Genomic DNA, 25,476 nt, shown 5'->3' with positions numbered 1-25,476 from the left:
TTAAATATATCCAGCCATTCCCTCTTGGCCTGCAGTTTCTGCTGAAAGATCGGCTGTTAATCGTGCGGGGGTTCCCTTGTAGTGAAAGATCGGCCGTTGATCGTGCGGGGATTCCCTTGTGTGCTGCTTGTGGCTTTTCACTTGCTTTGTTTTGTTTCATCTTAGTTAGTTTGATTTGTATGTGTCTCAGTGTATTTCTCCTGGGTTTATCTTGTACTGGTTTTTCTGTGCTTCATGGACTTACCTATTTCTTTTTCCATGTTAGGGAAGTCTTTGTCTGTAGGCTCTTCAAAGATTTTCTAGACCCTTTTTCTCTTCTTCTGTGCATGGACACGTGCTCAGTCGTTTCTGTCATGTCTGACTCTGACCTTATGGACGGTAGCCCACCAGGCTCCTCTGTCCATGAGATTCTCCAGACAAGAATACTGGAGCGGGTTGCTATGCCCTCCTCCAGGGGATCTTCCTGACCCAGGAATTGAATGCATGTCTCCTCCACCTTCTGCACTGCAGGCACTTTTTTACCCACTGAGCCACCTTTTCAGGGCCTGAGAAGCCCCATTTCCTTCTGGGGACCCTGTAATTCGGATGTTGGTGCATTTAATATTGTCCCAGAGGTCTCTGATGCTGTCTTTAATTCTTTTCATTCTTTTTCCTTTTTTCTACTCTTCAGCATTTTTTCCCACCATTCTATCTTCCAATTCACTTATGCATACTCCTGCCTCATTTATTCTTCTATTTATTCCTTCTAGAATATTGTTAATTTCAGTAATTGTGTTATTTGTCTCTGTTTGTTTTTTATTTTTTCTGGGTCCTAGTTAAATGTGTTAATTGACTCTTGTATTTTGTCCATTCAGTTTTCAAGGTTTTGAATCATCTTTGTTATCATTATTCTGAATTCTTTTTCAAATAGTTTGCCTAGTTCCTCTTCATTTATTTGATCTTGTGAGTTTTTACCTTGTTCTTTCATTTTACAACATTTCTCTATCTTTTCTTTTTTTCTAACTTACTGTGTTTGAGGTCTCCTTTTCCTAGGCTTTATGGTCATATTCCTACTTCCTTTTTGTTTCTGCCATCAGTGAGAAAGACTGGTCCAGTGGTTTGTGTATGCTTTGTGTTGGGAGGGACTTGTGTCTGCATTCTGGTGGTAGAAGGTGAGTTTTTTTTCCTTCTGGATGAGCAGGGCTGTGTGAGGTGGTATGTTTTCGGGTGTCTGTCTGCTGATGATTGGCTTTGCGTTGTTGTCTTGCCTGTTGTTTGGTGAGGTGTTCTGCCCTGGGTGCTGGGTGTTGCGTGGTGCTGGGTGTTGGATACAAGTGGAGGCCTTTGTGGGAGTTTTCACTAATTAATACTCCCTGGGGTTAGGAGTTCTCTGGAAACCTTGGGCCCGGGACTCAGCACTCCCACTCCAAAGGCTGAGGCCCAATCTCTCACTGGGGAACCAAGATCCCACAATCTCTCCGTGTGTCAATGATTTGGTTTGCTTTGTTTTCTCTTTATTTTCTTAGACATCTATTAAGGCCTTCAAATTACGTTTGTTACTGATTCCAGGCTTGCTCTTCTCACCGCATGACAGGCCAATGAATCTGAGAGATAAGGTGTTGAAGCAAGGAATCTGACTTTATTCGGAAAGTTGGCTGACCAAGAAGATGGCAGACTAATGTCTCAACAGAACCCTCTTCCTTGAGTTCTTGACTCAGCGTCTTATGCAGATGTGGCTCAGCCTTGTCTTCTTTTGTGTTCTTGATCTTGTGTGTGTGTTCTTTCTTGAAAATGGATCTTTCTCAAATTGATTTGTAGATCAGCTGATGAACTATTTCCTGATTTTTAGTAGTCAGAGGTCCTTGCTCCTTTGTTCCTTTATACATTTATTTATTGACTACATATTTTGTAAGTGTTTTGCTTTGATAGAAACACTCAAAGAAAGACAAGCCCTGTTTTGTCACTCAGATGGTCTAGTTTGGATTCCTTTCACCTCTCTTCTCTGCAGATAGTGAGGGGAAAGGTCCTAAAAATAGAAAAGTAACATCATTCGATTTTTAGAATACTGATGCTCTGTATAAAAATAATAATAGGTAACATTCATTGAGCACTTAATATAGGTTAGGCATTGTTTATGCACCTCACATGAATTTATGTCATTCAACACCATAGCCACTTGAACACTCCAGCCACACACACCTGGCTCTTGAATCTATCTCTGATTGTTCTCTCCCTCTTCTCTCTGTTCCCATGCCTCACCTGAATCCATACCTCTGTTAATGCTCATCTAAACCATTGTTACAAACTATCCCCCGTTTTATTAAGATATAATTGGCGTATAACATTGTATAGATTTAAGGCATATAATATGGTAATTTGATACACTTATACATTACAAAATGATTACCACCATTGCATTAGCTAACACCTACATCACGTCACAGAATTGCCATTTTTTTTTGATGATGAGAACATTTAAGATCTACTCTTTTAGTAACTTTAAAGTATATAATAAAATAGTATTAACTGCAATCACTATTCTGTGCCTTAGGTCCCCCAAACTTATTCATCTTATAACTGGAAGTTTGTAGTCTTTGACACACGTCTCCTCATTGCATACCCCTGCCTGCCCCCATTGCCTGGTAGTAACCACTGTGTTACCTTCTTTTTCTGTAACTTCTGCTTCCACATATGAGTGAGATCATTGTTGTTGTTGTTTGGTCACCAAATCATGTCTGACCCTTTGTGACCCCGTGGACTGTAGCCTGCCCAGCTCCTCTGTCCATGGGATTCTCCAGGCAAGAATACTGGAGTGGGTTGCCATTTCCTTCGCCAAGGGATCTTCCGGACCCAGGTATTGAACCCATATCACCTGCTTGGCAGGGAGGAGTTTTTGCAACTGAGTCACCTGTGAAGCCTAAGTGAGATCATACATCTATCTGTCTTATTTCATTTAGCATAATGCCTTCAAAATCTGTCTATATTGTTGCGAATGCCAGGATTTCCCTCTTTCTCAGGACTGAGTACAATTCCATTGTGTGTATATGTACATTTCTTTTATTCATTCATCCATTGACAGACACTCAGATTATTTCCATTTCTTGGCTGTTGTGAATAAGGCTGAACCATAGGATTGCAGATATCTCTTCAAGATCTTATTTCCATTTCCTTTGCATATATACTGGAAGTATAATTGGCAGTTCTATTTTTAATTTCGATAGTGTCTGCATCAGTTTAAATTCCTACCAGTAGTATACAGGGTTCACATTTTAAATTCCTACCACTAGTTTACAGGGTTCACGTTTTTCATACCAACGCTTTTCTTGTCTTTTTGATGACAGCCACTCTAACAAGTGTAAGGCGATTCCTCTGTGTGGTTTTGGTCTGCATTTCCTGATGACACGTGATATTGAGCATGTTTTCATGTGCCTGTTGGCCACCTTTATGTCTTTTTTGGGAAATAATCTATTCATTTCCCCTGCCCATTTTTAAATTGGATTCTTTGGTTTTTTTCTTGTTAAGTTATATGAATTCCTTGTATATTTTAGATATCAACCCCATATGTGATATGTAGTTTGCAAATATTTTCTTCCGTTCAGTAGACTGCCTTTTCATTTTGTGGAGCGTTTCTTTTGCTGAAAAGAAGCTTTTTAGTCGATGTTGTCCCTTTTGTGTTTTGTGTTTTTGCCGTTTGTGCTTCTAGTGTCATGTCCAAAGTCTTTGCCTCGACCAATGTTGGAGATTTTCTTCCCAACATTTTCTTCTAGGAGTTTTAGATCCATTTCAAGTCATTTTTTTAGTGGTGTAAGAGAGAGGTTCAATTTCATTTTTTTTACAAGTGTTTCTTCAGTTTTCCCAGCTCTATTTGTTAAAGAGACTGTTCATTCCCCATTGGATGCTCTTGGCTCTTGTGTTAAATATTAGTTGACCATTTAGGCAAGGGTTCATTTCTGGGCTTTTTATTCTGTTCCATGGGTCAGTGTGTCTACATTCATGCCAGTACCAAATTGTTTTATTACAGTAGCTTTGTCATGTAGTGTGAAGTCAGGGAGTGTAATACCTCCAGCTTAGTTCTTTCTCATGATTGCTTTAGCTATTCAGGGTCTTTTGTGATTCCATAAAAATTTTAGGATTGTTTTGCCTGTTGCTGTGAAAATACCACTGAATGTTGATAGAAATGTCATTGCAGCTCTCGGTGACTCCGTGATGGGCCTCCTTTCATTCTCTTCTCCCGTCACGTTCTCACTTTCTAAATTACTGAAAACTTTCTGTCGTTTTCCTACTTAGAGGCATTAGGAAAAAGTTCAAACTCTTGGCCAACTGTAAACAGCAGGTTTCCATGATACTTGTCTGGTTTTATCTTCTTTATTTTGAGTCTCATGAAGGCAAGCCCCACAACTTTATTTTTAAAGTATTTTTTGTCTTTTTTAAAACTTGAAGTATAGTTTTTTTACAATGTTATATTAGTTTCAAGTGTACAGCAAGTTGATCCAGTTTATATATATATATATATATATATATATATATATATATATTCTTTTTCAGGTTCTTTTGCATTGTAGGTTATTACAAGGTATTAAATATAGTTCCTTGTGCTATACAGTAGGTCCTTGTTTATTTTATATACTAGAGTGTACCTGTTAATCCAAAATTCCTAATTTATCCCTCCCCACTTCCCACTTCAGTAACCATAAATTTATTCTGTATGTCTGTGAGTATATTTTGGTTTTCTGTTCATGAACTTAATAAGTTCATTTGTATCATTTTTTAGATTACACATATAAGTGATATCATATCATATTTGTCTATGTCTGGCTTACTTAGTATGATATCTCTATGTTTATCCATGCTGCTGCAAATGGCATTAATTCATTCACTTAAAAATTTTATCAAAATATAGCTGATTTACAGTGTTGTCTCAATCTCTGCTGTAGAGCAAAGTGATCAGTTATACATAAATACATTCTTTTTCACATTCTTTCCCAATATCGTTCATCACAAGATACTGAATAGAGTTCCCTGTGCTGTACAGTAGGGCCTTGTTGTTTACCCACAAATGTTAAATGAATTCTTCATGCCTAGGACAGTGCCTGGCACCAAGGGGACATCCCTGAGTGTTGGGTGGGTTTGAGTGGATGCTCCTCCATCCCGTGCTCACCACTTGTCCGTGTTGGCTCTTCTGGCTCCTCTCAGGCATTTCTGTGTTCTCTGCCTGGCAGGCTTCCCAGTTCCTCTTTCCTCTGGAACCTGTTCCTCCCCGCTTGTTGGCTCCGACGCGGCCTCTTGGAGAGTCGCCACACAGCGCTGTAAATCCATTGAGTGCTTGTGGGTGGAGCCATGACATGCGCATCTGTTTGCCTGGCTGGGCAGCAGAGTACATGGCATGTGAGTGGCACTCGACACTTGCCTTCACCTCTGCAGTTTGCTTACTGCCAGCTTGTTTCTCTCTTGATTTCATGTAACATATTCTGGCACCTTGTTGTTAATCATAGATTTTGAAATGTTTTGGAGTCCAGAAGATCAGGGTTCAAATATTTGCTCTATTACTTTTTATTTAAGTGAGATGAATTTACCACAAAATAAAATTACACACCAATATCACCGATGAACATATTTACAAGAATCCTCACAAAATATTAGCAGACTGTATCCAACAATACATTAAAAGGATCATATACCATGATCAAGTAGGATTTATACCAGGCATGCAAAGAAATTTTTCAATATACACAAGTCAGTCAGTCAGTATGCTATGTCACACTAACAAATTGAAAAATAAAAACCATATGATCATCTCAATAGATGCAGAAAAACTTTTATAAAATTCAACATCCATTTATGATAAAAAAAATATATCTTCAGAGAGTGAGCATAGAGGGAGGCTACCTCAACATAATAAAGGACATATATCCCAAATTTACAGTTAACATCATACTCAATGATGAAAAAATGAAAGCATTTCCTCTAAGATTAGGAACAAGCCAAGGATGTCCATTACTGCCACGTTTATTCAGCATAGTTTTGAAAGTCCTAACCAGAGCAATCAGAGAAGGAAAAGAAATAAAAGGAATCCAAATTGGAAAGGGAGAAGTAAAACTGTCATTTTTTGCATAGAAAATCCTAAAGATGCTACCAGAAAACTACTAGAGCTTATCAATGAATTTGGTAAAGTTATAGGATACAAAATTAATATACATAAATTGGCTGCATTTCTATACACTTAACAGCAAACTATCAGAAAGAGAAATGAAGGAAACAATTCCTTTTATCATGACATCAAAGAGAATTAAATATCTGGGAATGAACTTACCCAATGAGGCAAAAGACTCTCTGAAAACTAGAAGACTGTAGTGAAAGCGACTGAAGACCACACAAGCAGGTGGAAAGATATACCACATTCTTGGATTTATATGAATAAATGTTGTGAAAATGGTTATACTACCTAGGGCAATTTACAGATTCAGTGCAATCTTTATCAAATTACCAGTGGCATTTTTCACAGAACTAAAACAAAAAATTTTCAAATTTGTATGGAAACACAAAAGACCCCGAATAGCCAAAACAATCTTGAGAAAGAAGACTAGAACTGGAGGAATCAAGCTTTCTGACTTCAGACTATACTACAAAGCTACAGTCATCAAAACAGTGTGGTACTCGCACAAAGACAGACATATAGATAACTGGAACAGGAGAGAAAGCCCTGAAATAAACCCATGCACTTATGGTCCTTTAATCTATGACAAAAGAGGCGAGCATACACAATGGAGAAAAGACAGCTTCTTCAATAAGTGGTGCTGGGAAAACCGGACAGCTTCATGTAAAAGAATGAATTAGAACATTCTCTCACACCACACACACACACACACACACACACACAAATTCAAAATGGATTATACACTTTAATGTAAGACTGGACACATAAAACTAGAGGAAAACATAGGCAGAATAATCTTTAACATAAATTGAATCAGTATCTTTTTGGCTCCATCTCCTAGAGTTATGAAAATAAAACAAAAATAAACTACTGGTATCTAGATAAACTTAAAAGCTTTTGCACAACAAGGAAATCATCAACAAAATGAAAAGACAACCCATGGAATGGGAGAAGATATTTGCGAATGATGCGGCTGACAATGATTAATCTCCAAAATATACAAACAGCTCATACAAATCAATATAAAGACATCCAATCAAAAAATGGGCAAGAGAGTTAAATAGACATTTCTCCAGAGAAGACATGCATGCTCAGTTGTGTCTGACTCTGTGACCCTTTGGACCATAACCCATCAGTTTCCTCTGTCAATGGGATTTTTCAGGCAAGAATACTGGAGTGGGTTGCCAGTTCCTCCTCCAGGGGATCTTCCTGACCCAGGTATTGAACCCGCACCTCCTGTGTCTCTTACATTGCAGGTGGATTCTTTGCCATTGAGGCATCATTGCTAATTGTTAGAGAATTGCAAATCAAAACTACCTCACACAGGTCAGAAGGGCCATCATCAAAAATTCTACAAACAATAGATTCCGGAGAGGGTGTGGAGAACAGGGAACCCTCCCACATTGTTGGTGGGAATGTATATTGGTGCAGCCATTATAGAGAACAGTATGGGGGTTCTTTGAAAACTAGAAATAGAGTTACCACGTGATCCAGCAGTCCCACTCCTGGGCATATACCTGGAAAAGGTGAAAACTCTAGTTTGAAAAGATACATATACTATTCACTGTAGCACTGTTTACAATAGCCAGGACCTGGAAGCAACCTAAATGTCCATCAGCAGAAGAATGGATAAAGAAGATGAGGGTTTTACATACATACATACATATATATGTATATATATATGTATGTGTGTATGTATGTATGTATACATGTACATCAGAGAAGGAAATGGTAACCCATTCCAGTACTCTTGCCTGGAAAATTTCATGGACGGAGGAGCCTGGTAGGCTGCAGTCCATGGGGTCGCAAAAAGTCGGACACGACTGAGCGACTTCAGTTTCCCTTTTAACTTTCATGCATTGGAGAAGGAAATGGCAACCCACTCCAGTGTTCTTGCCTGGAGAATCCCAGGGATAGGGGAGCCTGGTGGGCTGCCGTCTATGGGGTCGCACAGAGTCGGACACGACTGAAGGGACTTAGCAGCAGCAGCATACATGTATATACATATGCACACAATGGAATATCACTCAGTCATAAAAATTAATGAAATAATGCCATTTGCAGCCACGTGGATGGTCCTAGAGATTATCATACTAAGTGAAATAAGCCAGACAGAGAAAAACAAATATCATATAATATTACTTATCTGTGGAATATAAAAAAGTGATACAAATGAACTTATATACAAAACAGAAATAAGACCAACAGACTTAGAAAACAAATTTATGGTTACCACAGGGAGAAGTGGGGGAGGGATAAATTAAAAGTTTGGGATTAACAGATACATACTACTATATATAAAATAGATATTCAACAGAAGTCTACTTCATAGTACAGGGAACTCTATTCAATATTTTATAGTAATCTCTAAGGAAAAAGAATCTGAAAAAGAATATATGTATAATCTAATAATTTTGCTGAACACTTGAAACTAACACAACATTGTACATCAGTTATGCTTCAATTAAGAAAAAATGGAGGTGAAATTTACATAACAAAATTAACTATTATAAAGTGGACGGCACAGTGGCATCCAGTATAGTCACGGTGCTGAGAAGTCACTGTGTTTGTCCAGTTCCAGACGTTTCCATCAGGGCTCCATCATTTGCTAGCCCCTTGACCTTCTCAATTAGCTTCTTTCTTAACTGGAAACATGAGTATTGACCTTCTGGATTGTGGCTCAGGGCTTTGCCGCTTGCCTGCACCCCTGAGACATGTCAGTGTCCAGACATACCCACAGGCTCAGAGTGGAGCCAGGAGAAGATCTTGTTTTTACCATTGGGTCAATTAACATGTGAAAGCTCTTCTTCCTGCTTTCCATCCAGTTGGGGCAAAGGAACACTTTTATCCCAGGGGAGTGAGAAGCAGTGATTTGGATGCTTTCCAATCTGGCCCAGCTTACATTGTTCAAGGGTTAATTTGCTGCAGGTAGACACCAGCTGCAGAAAGATCACAACCTTGGCTTGGCTACAAGCACTTGTCCTTGTGTGTTGTTGCTGGAAGCGAGCCCCATTGTGGTTTCCTTGGACGTGGCCCAGAAGGTACAGGAGACTTGTGTCCAGCGCAAGCTTGCCATTGCTGGGGTTCCGAGTGGCAAGGTTCGGCACTGTGGTCTGCACAGGACGCCAGACCTGCCTTAGGACACAAGTCAGGTGCCATGTGCTTACTACTCGAGGAGCTGGGATGCTACACCTCCTTCATTCATTCAATCTGCCAATGCCTGTTGAGTGTCTGCCACATGCTGGTTGTTGGGCATTGGTTGTACAGGTCAGAGGTGGTGCTTGTACCCCAGGGAGCTGTGAAACTTATGTATGACTGACCGGTTAATTTTTTGAAGCATCTTTAAATTTAAAAATCATGAGTTATTAACAGATCTCATTTAACAAACATATTCCAGTGTATATATATACTCTGCCTTTCATTTCTACTGGGTGAAGTGCTTTGTGTAAGATTCTCCTAATTCCTTAGAGATATAAGAAGATAATTCCTTAGAGATATTTTGACTCAAGATGGTGTTTTTATTCTGTTTCAGGGTTTTCCCTGCCCCGTGGAAAATATGTTCAAAGGACACTTCTGTTTTGTGCTTATAGCTTACCTTAGAGCACAGTGGGGAGAGAAGATCCAGGTCACACACTTATTTTAGAGATTTTACTCTTGCTTTTGAAATCTACTTTCATTTGTCTCACCAGAAGTCCCACATGACACGCTCTTGTCTCTTTGCATGTTCCTGAATTTCATTCTAATGTTACAGCCATCAAGCTATTAGAGGCTAATTTTTTAAAAAGATAATTAGGTGTCCATTCTAGCTACCTGGACATGCAAAATGAGTTTCCCTTGATTTGTTTATTTACCCAAATTATATTTGTCTCTGCCGTTTCCCTTGATCGGGATTTTTTATTTCTTTAATTTGTTAATTTACAGCAGATGTATGTATAAACAAAATATGTTCTCATTTTGGAAGAAAAAATCCCCTTGGAATCAGAACAGAGAAGCAGCACTTACTTTAAGCCTCTTTCCTATGATGTTTTCTTCTAACCTATACTTCACCACTGTTCTTTCCTCTCTGCAGGGGGCCCTTTCAAAAGCTTTTAATTAAAATGTATCTTTTCTTGTGCTTTGGTTCTGGGTTACTGGAGATACATCCTCTTATCAACAATGTGATTTAAAAATAGCAGGGAGGTCACCATGTCCTCACCAATCCTGTTCGTTTGCTTTCATTCTGGCCCTGAGTTGTTCTGCGAAGGCCTTGGTCATTCAGCTGTCTTTGTCTGCAGCAGAAGGTGGCGAGGTGAGCTGGCAAGGTCAGCAGATGGGGCACTGCCTGCCAAACAGCACTTGCTGCTGGCCTTGTGGGGCTGCATGAGTCCGCAGAGCCTGGCTTCCTTCCTGTTTGTTCAAAATCCAGCGAGCACCACAGACCAAGGTGGCAGTTGTCAGAGAAGAGTCCTGGTGCAGCCCCCCGTCCTGGAGTGGCCAGGCACTCCGGTATCAGAGAAGAGTCCTGATGCAGCCCCCTGTCCTGGAGTGGCCAGGCACTCCGGTAGCTGTCCTGCTCCAAACTGCGCCTGTGCTCGGCTGCTGCACGTGCAGGAGGGCAGCCGCACGGCTGGGGCCAGTTCTGGGTCAGCTGTTCTCACCAGCAGATACTTGTAGAATATATTAGTCCACTTATTTATTTTTGGCTCTTGAACAGGAACTTGAACCCTGGGCCCTCAGATTAAAAGTCTGATGTTCTTCGAATCATAGGAGTCCCAGAAGAAGACAAAAAGAAAGGGCATGAGAAAATACTTGAGGAGATAATAGTTGGCAACTTCCCTAAAATGGGGAAGGAAATAGCCACCCAAGTCCAAGACACCCAGAGAGTCCCAAACAGGATAAACCCAAAGTGAAACACCCCAAGACACATATTAATCACATTAACGAAGATCAAACACAAAGAGCAAGTATTAAAAGCAGCAAGGGAAAAACAACAAATAACACACAAGGGGATCCCCATAAGGATAACAGCTGATCTTTCAATAGAAACTCTTCAGGCCAGAAGGGAATGGCAGGACATACTTAAAGTAATGAAAGAGAATAACCTACAACCCAGATTACTGTACCCAGCAAGGATCTTATTCAGATATGAAGGAGAAATCAAAAGCTTTACAGACAAGCAAAAGCTGACAGAATTCAGCACCACCAAGCCAGCTCTCCAACAAATGCTAAAGGATCTTCTCTAGACAGGAAACACAGAAAAGGTTTATAAACTCAAACCCAAAACAACAAAGTAAATGGCAGCAGGATCTTACTTATCAATAATTACCTTAAATGTAAATGGGTTGAATGTCCCAACCAAAACACAAAGACTGGATGGATACAAAAACAAGACCTCTATATACGCTGTCTACAAGAGACCCACCTCAAAACAAGGGACACATACAGACTGAAAGTGAAGGGCTGGAAAAAGATATTTCATGCAAATGGAGACCAAAAGAAAGCAGGAGTAGCAATACTCATATAAGATAAAATAGACTTTGAAATAAAGGCCGTGAAAAGAGACAAAGAAGGACACTACATGATGATCAAAGGATCAATCCAAGAAAAAGATATGACAATTATAAATATATATGCACCCAACATAGGAGCACCACAGTACATAAGGCAAATGCTAACAAGTATGAACGGGGAATTAACACTAATACAATAATAGTGGGAGACTTTAATACCCCACCGACACCTATGGCTAGATCAACCAAAGAGTTAGCAAGGAAACACAAACTTTAAATGATACAATGGACCAGTTAGACTTAATTGATATCTATAGGACATTTCACTCCAAAACAATGAATTTCACCTTTTTCTCAAGTGCACACGAAACATTCCTCAGGATAGCTCACATCCTGGGCCATAAATCTAGCCTTGGTAAGTTTAAAAAAATTGAAATCATTTCATGCATCTTTTCTGATCACAATGCGGTAAGATTAGATGTCAACTACAGGAAAGAACTATGAAAAATACAAACATATGGAGGCTAAACAACACGCTTCTGAATAACCAACAACTCACAGGAGAAATCAAAAAGGAAATCAAAATATGCATAGATACAAATGAGAAAAATCAAATAAATAGCCTAACTTTACACCTAAAGCAACTAGAAAAAGAAGAAATGAATAACCCCAAAGTTAGTAGAAGGAAAGAAATCATAAAAATCAGGGCAGAAATAAGTGAAAAGGAAACAAAGGAGACTATAGCAAAAATCACCAAAACTAAAAGCTGGTTAAAACCATTAGTCAGACTCATCAAGATAAAAGGGAGAAGAGTCAAATCAACAAAATTACAAATGAAAATGGAGAACTCACAACAGACAACACAGAAATACAAAGGATCATAAGAGACTACTATCAGCAACTATATGCCAATAAAATGGACAACTTGGAAGAAATGGACGAATTCTTAGAAAAGTATAACCTTCCAAAACTGAACCAGGAAGAAATAGAAAATCTTAACAGACCCATCACAAGCACAGAAATTGAAACTGTAATTAAAAAATCTTCCAACAAAGACAATCCCAGGACCAGGTGGCTTCAGAGGTGAATTCTACCAAAAATTTAGAGAAGAGCTAACACCTATCCTACTGAAACTCCTCCAGAAAATTGCAGAGGAAGGTAAACTTCCAAACTCATTCTATCAGGCCACCATCACCCTAATACCAAAACCAGACAAAGATGCCACAAAAAAAGAAAACTACAGGCCAATATCACTGATGAACATAGATGCAAAACTCCTCAACAAAATTCTAGCAAACAGAATCCAACAACATATTAAAAAGATCATACATCATGACCAAGTGGGCTTTATCCCAGGGATGCAAGGATTCTTCAATATTCACAAATCAATCAGTGTGATACACCACATTAACAGATTGAAAGATAAAAACCATATGATTATCTCAGTAGATGCAGAGTAAGCCTTTGACAGAATTCAACATCCATTTATCATAAAAACCCTCTAGAAAGCAGGCATAGAAGGAACATATCTCAACATAATAAGAGCCATATATTATAAACACACAGCAAACATTATCCTCAATGGTGAAAAATTGAAAACATTTCCCCTAAAGTCAGGAACAAGATAAGGGTGCCCACTCTCACCACTACTATTCAACAGAGTTTTGGAAGTTTTAGCCACAGCAATCAGAGAAGAAAAAGAAATAAAAGGAATCCAGATTGGAAAAGAAGAAGTAAAACTCTCACTGTTTGCAGATGACATGATCCTCTACATAGAAAACCCTAAAGACTCCACCAGAAAATTACTAGAGCTAATCAATGAATGTAGTAAAGTTACAGGATATAAAATTAATACACAGAAATCCCTTGCATTCCTATACACTAACAGTGAAAAAACAGGAGAGAAATTAAGGAAACAATTCCATTTACCATTGTGACAAAAAGAATAAGATACTTAGGAATAAATCTACCTAAAGAAACAAAAGACCTATATATAGAAGACTATAAAACACTGATGAAAGAAATCAAAGATAACACAAATAGATGGAGAAATATACCATGTTCATGGATTGGAAGAATCAATATAGTGAAAATGAGTATACTACCCAAAGCAATCTATAGATTCAATACAATCTCTATCAAGCTGCCAATGGTATTTTTCACAGAACTAGAACAAATAATTTCACAATTTGTATGGAAATACAAAAAGCCTCGAATAGCCAAAACAATCTTGAGAAAGAGGACTAGAACTGCAGGAATCAACCTGCCTGACTTCAGGCTCTACTACAAAGCCACAGTCATCAAGACAGTATGGTACTGGCACAAAGACAGAAATATAGATCAATGGAACAAAATAGAAAGCCCAGAGATAAATCCATGCACCTATGGACATCTTATCTTCGACAAAGGAGGCAAGAATATACAATGGAAAAGAGACAATCTCTTTAACAAGTGATGCTGGGAAAACTGGTCAACCACCTGTAAAAGAATGAAACTAGAACAGTTTCTAACACCATACACAAAAATAAACTCAAAATGGATTAAAGATCTAAATGTAAGATCAGAAACCATAAAACTCCTAGAGGAAAACATAAGCAAAACACTCTGACGTAAATCACAGCAGGATCCTCTGTGACCCACCTCCCAGAGTAATGGGAATAAAAGCAAAAATAAACAATGGGGCCTTATTAAACTTAAACTTCATTTTGCACAATGAAGGAAACTATGAACAAGGTGAAAAGACAGCCTTCAGAATGGGAGAAAATAATAGCAATCGAAGCAACGGACAAAGAATTAATCTCAAAAATATCCAAGCAGCTCATGCAGCTCAATACCAGAAAAATAAACGACCCAATCAAAAAATGGGCCAAAGAACTAAACAGATATTTCTCCAGAGAAGACATACAGATGGCTAACAAACACATGAAAAGATACTCAACATCACTCATTATCAGAGAAATGCAAATCAAAACCACAGTGAGGTACCATCTCATGCTGGTCAGAATAGCTGCTATCAAAAAATCTACAAACAATAAATGCTGGAGAGGGTGTGGAGAAAAGGGAACCCTCTTACACTGTTGGTGGGAATGCAATCTAGTACAGCCACTATGGAGAACAATGTGGAGATTACTTAAAAAACTGGAAATAGAACTGCCATATGACCCAGCAATCCCGCTGCTGGGCATACACATTGAGAAAACCAGAATTTAAAGAGACACGTGTACCCCAATGTTCATCGCAGCACTGTTCACAATAGCTAGGACATGGAAGTAACCTAGATGTCCATCTGCAGACGAATGGATAAGAAAGGTGTGGTGCATATACAGAATGGAATATTACTTAGCTATTAAAAAGAATGCATTTGAATCAGTTCTAATGAGGTGGATGAAGCTGGAGCCTATTATACAGAGTGAAGTAAGTCAGAAAGGAAAACACCAATACAGTATATTAATGCATATATATGGAATTTAAAAAGATGGTAACTATGACCCTATATGCGAGATAGCAAGAGAGACACAAAGAACAGACTTTTGGAGTCTGTGGGAGAAGGCAAGGGTGGGATGATTTGAGAGAATAGCATTGAAACATGTATATTATCATATGTGAAACAGATCACCAGTTCAGGGTCAATGCATGAAATAGGGCGCTCAAAGCCAGTGCTCTGGGACAACCCAGAGGGATGGGAGGGGGTGGGAGGGGGGTTCAGGACGGGGGACACATGTGCACCCGTTGCTGGTTCATGTCAATGTATGGCAAAACCCACCACAATATTGTAAAGTAATTAGCCTCCAATTAAAATAAATTATTTTTTTTAAAGAAGTTAAAAAAAAGTCTGATTCTCTACCACCTGAGCTCCCCAGGCAGCGTCAGATCACTTGGCCTCTAGGTCTTGGTTTCAGTGGCATTAGCTGTGGGGATGGTTCCCACCACATTCAGTTCCTTGGAGGGCAGATACCACCCTGCATGTCCCTCGTGTCTGTATCATCACCAGTATTTGCAGTTTCATGGCGGCTTAGAGAGAGTCAGTGGATCTGTGTCCACAGGTGAGCAGATGGGTCCCCTGACGTTAATGTAGGGACTGCTGCCTCAGAGAAGGGCAGAAAGGCTGGATGAACGTGTCTGGGTGGGCTCTTGGGAACTCTGGGAGGGCCCTTCTGCTGGTCTCCAGATCCAGTGGTGCCTTTGTGGGTTCCACCCCGGCTGTAGTCGACTCTCTGGTGGGCAGAGCGGCAGCCTCTCTGGTTAGCAGTGTTTCTCTGTCTGTGAGACATGTCACCCTTTCTTCTGAGATTTATAGCTCGAGGCTCCTCAGCTTGTTCCAGAGGCTCATTCACCCATGTCCTCAGTCTGTGGAAGGACCTGAGTGCCAAGGGCAGAGGTGGGAGCAGCCTGGGAGGCAGACCCAGGTGGAAGGTGGTGGTGCCGTGTCTGTGTCGGGCACCTGGACTTGTGGGAGTTTTCGGGTGTGGGGGCCGGAAACCCTGGGCCTTCTCCAAAGCTGACAGCGGTGGGAGGGCCTCACCACCCTCCTGCTGCCTCTGACAGTCACCGGGACCCACCCACATCTCCCTCATACCAGGGCAGAGCGGAGTGTGCCCCCGAGTTTTCCCAGACTGTGGCTGAGGCAGGGCCCTCCATTATGCCGTGGAAATTGTGAGGGAATTAATTATAACACAAAGACTGAGGAGAATACCAGTGGACGGTCACAGAGAGCTCTTGATGGCCCCCGTCCCTTCCCTTCCTGTCCCTCCGTTTCTCTGAGGGACTTGTATACCAGGCTCCTTCCTCAGACTTACTGCTGCTGAAAGAACAGTTTCCTCTCTAGACTGGGTATTCGCTGAGGGCACACGTCCTGTCTTCTGTCACACATGCCTGCACGTGGAGGCACTGCACTCATTTAGTAACACGTGTGGTGGCCTCAAGCAGGGTTGGGGAAGGACGGAGTGACTCGCTCTCACTCTTCAGTCATGGAAATGTTTTAGGGACCTGATGTCAAGAGACCTTCTCTAGCCTGCTCTGCCGTTAGGTCACTGTGTTGTTGTTGGTGTTGTTAGTCAGTCATGTCCGACTCCTTGCAACCCCATGGACCATAGCCCTCTGGGCCCCTCTATCCTTGAAATTCTCCAGGCAAGAATGCTAGAGTGGGTAGCCATTCCCTTCTCCAGGGGATCTTCCCGACCCAGGGGTGGAACCTGCATCTCCCACGTTGCAGGCAGATTCTTTACCATCCGGGCCACCAGGGAAGCCCCAGGGTGCTGCATGATCTGGGTCAATCTCCTAAACTTTCTGGGCCCCAACTTCCTGTGGTAGATAATTTCCAAGGCCTCATACTGGTTAATTCTATGACACCCTCTGGCTGACTACACAGAATAATTTAGAAAATAGAGCGCAAACGATGAACAACCAAGCAGGCTAATGTGTTGTAACAGAGACAAGGGTGCAAATAATGAGATGGATTTCAGTGCATTAAAGTTGCAACCTGCTTGACAAGTAGAAAGCAACCACCTAACATTTCCTTTCTAAGCATGAATCATCTTTCTTCTGAAGTTCTTAGTATCAACACAACAGTGGGGAAGAGAGGTTAGTCACGCATTCATATGTTAGAACAGATCTGGAAGGCTGTGACCCCCACTGCTCCAGTTTGTGAGGTTCCTGAGATGTCTTTACTTGGTCCTGAGCTGGAGCTTTGTGACAGTCAGGTACATGCATGTTTGTCTAGACTGTGACTGTTTTCATTGGATTTTAAACAAGCCAGAAAAAGCGAGTGATTTAGATGCGCACATTTCCTCCTCTTTATGAATAGAGGTGGATCCAGTCATTCCTTCCAGAAAATTGCAGGTAGGTGAGAAATAGGTTGGGTCTCCTTAACTAGACACCAGTGGCCAGTGGGAAGGGACACAAAAGGTCCTTGATGCACTTCCACTCTCCTGGACTCTCCTAAGGAGACCTCAAAACCATCCCTGCCTAACCTTCACTCTCCTGGACTCTCCTAAGGAGACCTCAAAACCATCCCTGCCTAACCTTCACTCTCCTGGACTACTAAGGAGACCTCAAGACCATCCCTGCCTAACCTTCACTCTCCTGGACTCTACTAAGGAGACCCCAAGACAATCCCTGCCTAACCTTCACTCTCCTGGACTCTACTAAGGAGACCTTAAGACCATCCCTGCCCAACCTTCACTCTCCTGGACTACTAAGGAGACCTCAAGACCATCCCTGCCCAACCTTCACTCTCCTGGACTCTACTAAGGAGACCTCCAGACCATCCCTGCCTAACCTTCACTCTCCTGGACTCTACTAAGGAGACCTCAAGACCATCCCTGCCCAACCTTCACTCTCCTGGACTCTACTAAGGAGACCTCAAGACCATCCCTGCCCAACCTTCACTCTCCTGGACTCTACTAAAGAGACCTCCAGACCATCCCTGCCTAACCTTCACTCTCCTGGACTCTACTAAGGAGACCTCAAGACCATCCCTGCCTAACCTTCACTCTCCTGGACTACTAAGGAGACCTCAAGACCATCCCTGCCTAACCTTCACTCTTCTGGACTCTACTAAGGAGACCTCAAGGCCATCCCTGCCTAACCTTCACTCTCCTGGCCTACTAAGGAGACCTCAAGACCATCCCTGCCTAATTTTCCAAATGAAGTAACTGATGCCGGAGATGCCGAGCTATCCACATGGGCCCACGGTGTCTTCAAGGGTCACACCTCTAGCTGCCAAATGGATGGAATGGAACTGCAGGACATTGGGGTTCTAGGTGTTGTGTTTGCACTTATTCTAGTTTTGGATTCATCTCTAAGTACCATTGAAATAGAGAATGTGATCTACTGAAATAAACTAAGAAAATCTAACACACTCTAAAAATCTCCACTGAGACTTGAGGGAATCTACAACTGCCCACCCAGCTCACAGGAGAGAAGAAAGGGAACAGAAAGAATATAAATGGAAGACAGGATGCATAAATAGGTAGTGAGGACGCACATCTGGGTCATGCACGGATTCCTGCAACCTTTGTTAAGTACCTGTTACTTGCATACCACCACTGTGGCGGATGCTTGTCTTAACGACTAGCAGAGACGGGGGAGGCAGGCCTCAGGCCCATCTCCTGCAGCTCTAGGAGGAGCCATTACTTCCAGCACTGTTTTTCTCTGGCTACTGCTTTTGACCAGGCCATTTTCAGACCCCGTCTCCAGGTTTCCCATTGGAGGGTTGAAGCTTTGTTCAAAGTACAAAGCTGGTTTACCTGGTTTATCACGCCTCTCTGGGTTCATGTCTCTGCTCTAAATAATTAATGGTGTGAGTGCTTGAACTGTTCCAAAGGTGTCAGATCAAGATCCCAGAAACAGGCTTTGTAGGGCCTGCACCCAGCTAGGAGGTTGATGTCAATGTCAGCTCAGGGACCCTGCGACAAAAAGGCCCCCTGACTAGTAGAAGGCTGTGTTATAACTATCTGTGCCCTGTACCCCCAGCAGCTTGGGGAGCCTGAGGTGTGTGCAGGGTGGGGATAGGGCAGGGCAGGGGGATTTCAGCTGGTGCAGCGGCTGAGCACAGCCTTTGGTAGCAGCCTGCGGCGTGGGAGGTATCTGCCTGGGGACAGATACGTTAAAGAAGAAGTTTTCTTCCCCCTCGTTCTTGTTGGGCTTCTCAGTGAAGACTCCTGGTGTAAGATGAGGGCATTTTCATGTCCTTAGAACAGAGAGAAAGATGTCACTGTAACTCTCCTTTCAGATATCTAGACTGCTGCTGTGGTTTGAATATTTGTGCCCCCACCCCCCAGATTTCCACGTTGATTCCTAATGTACAAAGTGTTAGGAACTAAGGCCTTTGGGACGTGCTGAGGTCATGAGGGAGGTGCAGTGCTCTTGGAAAGTAGCCCTTGGAGAGCTCCCTCACCCCATCTCCCATGTGAGGACCCAGTGAGAAGGCTGTGAACCAGGAGGGATCTCACCAAAACACAACCATGAGCTTGATCTTGGACTTCCCAGCCCCCAGAACTGTGAGAAGTCAATTTATGTTGTTCATAAGCCACCTAGTCGGTAGTATTTTGTTATATCGACCAAAACAAACTAAGACAACCTCTGAAATATCAGGTTTTATATGTGTTCTGTGACTTGATTGTTTTCATTAACTATCTATTGTAAATCTTCTAAATCAATATACAAAGCAACCTCATTGGCTTTCACAGTGACAGAGTGTTTCTTGAGGAGGTACCATAATTCATTTATACATTCGGTTATAATCATTGTACATTCAGGTGGTGCCACTTTCGTTTTGAAGCTCTGCATTTCCTTATCTGTTATTTTAAAATTTGAAACAGTGCTCATAAACACATTTTTAAATAATTCACTTGGTAGCAAGAATGGATTTGAACAACATGAGGCTTTTAAAATTCTTTTTAGAATTCCATTTAGTGTGATGTGGTAAAATATAAACTGAGATGTATTAAAATTTTCAAGAGTTTATTGGAGGAAATATCGATTCAAATTGTGCAGCGCCGTCCTGGCGGTGGTGAGGAACATTCCACCTCTGGCAGCCAGGGGCCAGGTGATTATTACAGAGAAACAAACAAAGAAGTGATTTGATTGGCTACAGTTTAAGAGGTTGCCTAGTCTGGGAAAGTCCTGTTGGCTGTTGGTCATTGGTTTCCTTCCCAACTTTGAGGTATTCACAGGAGTCTGGCTCAGGTTTCAGCTTGCTTACTAGGCCTGGCAGCCCGCCATCAGAGCCCCCTCAGGCCGATGGCCTTCTTGTTTGAGAACTTGAACAGGTGTTTTGTGTATTTCAATGCAGATTTTGCCGGCAGTGTTATGTAGCACATTGTGTTACATATCTTGTCATTCGTAATTCCAGACAGTTTTCAGCCTCCACATATCTAGTCCCAGGAGTTTGGAGAAAGGGATCTGGTATGCCCCCATGCTCAATAAACATTTTCCTACAAGTGCTGGAATTTACTTTGTTGTGAGATGGATTTGCAGAAATAGCCATCTCTGGATTGCTGAAGCAAAAGTTCGGCTTGCTTTATATATTTTTAAAATAGTGTTAGTCTCCCAAATGTCATGATATAATCGGCCGTCAGCGTGTGGGAGCAGCTGACCTTCCTTAGCACCACTGGGTGGGACAGTGTGATCAGAGGACAACTTTGTACTCGGGGTTCTTGTTAGTTACGTGTTGTCTCATCACGGGGAGCTCCCTGCTGCAGCATCCCCTCTGCTAAAGGCAGACACTTGTGATGCGCCAGGAACTGTGGTAGGCACCTGGGCTATACACAGAAGAATGCACCAGGATTGCTCTTAAGCTCCCGGTCTGAGGGGGTAGATGCCTTTAACAATGAGCAGCTATTGTGCGTGGTCAGAGGTGGAAACGCAGCAATGAGAGGATTCTGTCCTAGGGGAGAGGCAGGGGTGGTGCTGAGAAAGTCCTCACAGAAGCTGACCTTTGACAGCTGAGGAGCAGGTTCAGAGGCTCTGGTAAGAGTGTATTTGGGGAACCACGAGGCTGGAGTTGAGGCTGCCTGGCTGATGGCCGGGGCTGAGGTGAAGAAGGAGGGGGTGGCTCACCGAGGGGGTGTTAAATGGCCTTCTGACGAGCTGAGACCTCCTTCTGCATGAAGCGAGTCTACAGCACCAGCGTGGCCTGAGCAGGCTGCCAGTGCAGCGCTGAGCGCTAAGGAGGTTGCCCTGCATTGAGGGCGCAGGGTGGTGGGTCTGACTGCTTCAGTGAAGCTGGGCTGAGAAATAGGTCAGTGGGCTCAGATGTGCCTCAGAAGAATCAGTGTGGGGACGAAGGGAGTCAGGAATTAGAGGTCTCTGCTTGGCAGACGGGGAGAGCAAGTGTGAAGAAGACAGGCTCAGTGAGGGATTTTGCAGGAGGGTGTGGGGGATATGGAGTGTGAAGTTTCTGCAAAAAGTCCCGGCAGTGGGGGCTTTGATTCTGCAGCTCAGGAGGCTCCAGAGACAGAATATAAACTTAGGAGTTCTGAACACATAAGGAAGAGTTAAACCAACTCAAGTAAAAGTCAAGCTGAGAAAGTAAGTCGGGTGTCAGTCTGAATCCAAGTTTCTAGATTTTTGAGCTGATGGGTCCTAGAATCTGTCTGCTTTCCAGAGCTCTTGGCCACACTCATCATTCTGTTTATGCTTTGCTTGTGTTATTTCAATAAAATGAAATTTAGTATCAGATTTCTTTAATTCTAAAACAGGGCTTCTGATTTTCATTTTCAATAATACCTGACTGGTCAGAATTTCCTTTATAATCTGAGAGTTAATTAACCCAAGCCATAGAAGGATAAGTTTTCTGTTTTACAGGATAGAGTTGGATAGACTTGATATTAAATGACCAGCAGTTTACTGAAAGGAGGGGAGAGGAGAAACCTCTACTACAGAAACGCAAGGGCACAGTTTCAAAATCTGGAGCCAGCAGGGCCCAGTGCCTGTGCGGCAGCCACTCAGGCTGTCCTCCTGTGCTCACTCATCTCTGGGTGAGGCTGGGCTTGGAGGTGACAAGGAAATGAGCACTTTGTAGCCTGTTTAGTCTGTTATATTTTAGGGCTTGTAATAAGCACTTACAATGCCTTCTCCATGGAGGAAGTAGCATGGAATTTCCCTATGTAAACCCCATATGCTACCCTAAGTACAACAGATTTTGGTTTATTCAGGTTTGAAATGTTTTCTGGTTAAAGATGTGTCTCTGGAGGAATGGCTCAGGGCACCTCCTCCCACCCCAGAGGCTCATGGTTGGTCTTATCACAGCCACTGCATCCCCTTCTTTACAGCCCAGATATGTGTGACTTCACCATGAGGTGCTGAAAGGTCATCAAACTGTAGCCATCTATCCCCACGGACGGGCAAACCTCTGCCTGTCAGGGAAACCAAGTCAGACCAGGAAGGAAAAGGTTCTGACATGTGACTCCTCAGCTGAGGTTGACAGAAAGAACCATCAATTCATCCTCAGGTCTGTGAAGTTTTTGACATGACAGCCAGCATGTAAGACATATAAGCCAGCATGTTAGACATATAAGGTCTAAAGCCTGTGACTGGAGAGGTGAAAGTTCTCCTGAAAAGACTTTTTCTCATAGATATGCAATCCTGAAACTTACCAGAATATGTCTGTTACCTTGTTTGTGATGGTGGTATTGTATGTGGGTTTGTATGTGTACAAAATCAACAGACTGTGCATATTAAATATACACAGTTCTTTGTATATTAATTACACTTCAGTAAAACTATTAAACAAACAGATCAGGAAAGCCAAGATAGTGTGTCCTTCCCTGCAGCATTCCTGCCGGGTGCCCTGAGAGCAAAGACCGAGGCACATGTTCCCAGAGCAGGGCCCTGGTTCCCCATCGTGGCTGTGCTCTGGACTCACCTGAGCAGCGATTCCAAATCCACAGGTCTCAGAGGTGTATCTGAAAGTTGCCCAGTAATCGGGAGTGAACCAGAGTTGAAAACCACTGTTTTCCAGACCGTTCATCACAGAGTGTCCACCTGAAGCTGCAGGGGCTCCTCCTGGGCTGCCTGCTTTCCTCTTTAGAGGCCCACAGGTAAAGGGTTCTGCACGGGAAGTCTTACTCCTGCCATGTTGAAATGAAGAACTTTCTCATGGCAGGTCTGGGCCCTAGAGGAAAGGCTGGAAATATGATCTGCCATGTTATGCCATAATAAGGCTAAAAATAAATTAATGCATTAAATAATATTTTTAAAACCTTGTTATAGGAAGGTAGAATTGGTGGTAAGCAATTTTGGATGATATTTTGGATGATAGACTCAATATTGGGAAAGAGATGGCTGTGACACGTGGATATCCATCTGAACAGGAAGAGTGCTTCGGGGAATTAGTGGGAAACCTGAAATGTCATGAAAATCACAGAAGGCTTTGTTTAACAAGAGAAGAGGCAGGAATTCCCAGGATGTCAATATGCCAAGAAAGTAAGCAGCCTACTGAGATTTTAAGTGCAAAATAGCAGGGAACCCATGTGAAGGCTTCAGGAGACTCTAAAAAAGATTATTAACGGGGCCTTTTGTAATTATTTGGAACTAGTTTGGGTTTGCCTGCTGCCATCCTGTGAGGTTGGACTCACCGTTTCTGTGGGATCACGAGACTGTGATTTGACAGTCCTGAGTTGCATGGAGATATGTAATAGCGGGTCTCTTATCCCAACTGATAAGATAGGGAGTTCTGGTCTAAATAAACGGGCCAGTTAGGTAGATTTGTGGCTGGTGTAAGAGCTGTACATATAAAAGTATGATTAATAAAATACCAGCATGGAAGGAAGGTCTTCAATGGAACTGATCCGTCCAAGACAGCTCATCAGAGAACGCCAGATAGCGTTTGGGTGGCCTGCGTGGGTGTGCATGGCCCCTCCCTTCCAGCAGGGTCCTTCCTTCCTGCCTGCACTCCTGGCCGTCTCCTCTCTGACTTTCCATGAGTGAGGCCAAGACTCTATGTGGAGTGGCCTTCTCTCTCTCTCTTCTGTTGAGTTTCTTACTCCAGGTAGCCTGTCTGGCTGTGGAAGATGTCAGGTTCCGGACTGTGGTTTCAGATGTGAAAGATCCCCGTGTCTGTTCGGGCCCAAGCCTCGTACTTCGCCTGACCTGCCTGTGGGGCTGTGCTGTGGTCATTGCAGAGAAGAGGCGCAGGATATATTCTGCACTCCTGGGGCCAACAAAGCTTGGTGGTCAATTTAAGGGACAGGAATCTGGGAGGAACAGTGAATACCTTGAGTGACAGAGTGAGGCTCCCGAAGCTCCTGACTGGCTAGAAGAATGAGCCAGACTCAGACGTTTAAATGTTATTATGAGTAACCGTAAGATCCTATATTTAGGTCCCTGAGCCCTGTACCGGTACAGGGTGGGAAGACGGAACTTAGTGCCTGAGAAAAGCCTGGAAGCTTAGTTGACAGAACGTTCTTTATGACTCAGCTGTGTTATGGTTGCTAAAAATGTGAATACTGTCTGAAGCTGCAGTGATGAGAGTGAATGGGCATTTGTCCTGATGATGGGGAGCCAATTGTGCCCAAACTGGGCATGCTTTCCTGGAGGTAAGAAGACTCCAGAAACATGAGGACCCCTTCAGATGCTGAAGGGTGTCCTCTCACTGGAATGGCTGTGGAAGGTGTGGGCAGCCAGCCTCCAGTGGGGAAGCTGAGAGGGAAGGCGAGTCAACGATGTGGCGGGGAGAGCGGGGTGGGCTCCCCAGACACGGCAGTGGGGGCAGAGCTCTTCAGGTTCTTAGTGGGGACCTGCCGAGGGCATCGTGTGGCGGACGGACCGACGACCTTGCCTCTGCCCCCGAGTTGCATCTCCCGTGTGGAGTCTTCTCTCGTATCGTGGGGCTGTGTTTAGTGTTTCCTAGGAGCCCAGATCCTCACAGTTGAATTGAAAACCTCTGATAATCTTGAATGTACTTCCTGACTCTAGCTCAGGCAGCCCTTAAGCATCTGCCTTGCGTTCTGCTGGGTGTGAAAATGCAGATGATGATAATAGTCGTGGAAGAAGCAGGTCTAGGTGTCAAGATCCATACGGTGTATAACTGACGAGGACAGACCAACCGCCCAGCTAAGAAGCTGGAGAGGAAAACTATGTTCTGGCTGCTACTAGAAGCGAGAAAGTAGCCCGCTGAGGTTTACCCCAGCACGTTTGGGGAGAGTTGGCCTTGTGCTTGAAATGGGATTGATGGGCATTTACTTAAAACCCTCAAGTGTCCTTATTTCAGCCATGCTCCTTTCTTTAACACCAATAATATAAAATAAAATAAAACCACCCCAAAAAACTCCATGTCTAGTCCTCCACCTTGAAGACTTGACTTATATTTCAGTGGCTGCACTAAATGCTGGGGTGATTTTCCATGAATCA

The 25,476-nt window shown here is 42.7% G+C and overlaps 1 protein-coding gene across 6 annotated transcripts in view; it reads left to right on the top strand.

Moving 5' to 3' along the window:
* VOPP1 (VOPP1 WW domain binding protein) overlaps positions 1-25,476 on the top strand; it is a 152,539-nt gene that overhangs the window by 75,135 nt on the left and 51,928 nt on the right. The window lies entirely within an intron of this gene.

The sequence above is a fragment of the Giraffa tippelskirchi genome, chromosome 9 (assembly GCF_054371585.1).
Source record: "Giraffa tippelskirchi isolate mGirTip1 chromosome 9, T2T-mGirTip1v1.2.pri, whole genome shotgun sequence".
In the NCBI taxonomy this organism is placed as follows: Eukaryota; Metazoa; Chordata; class Mammalia; order Artiodactyla; family Giraffidae; genus Giraffa; species Giraffa tippelskirchi.
The sequence above is the reverse complement of the archived record's forward strand: the minus strand, read 5'-3'. Positions and strand labels throughout refer to the sequence as shown.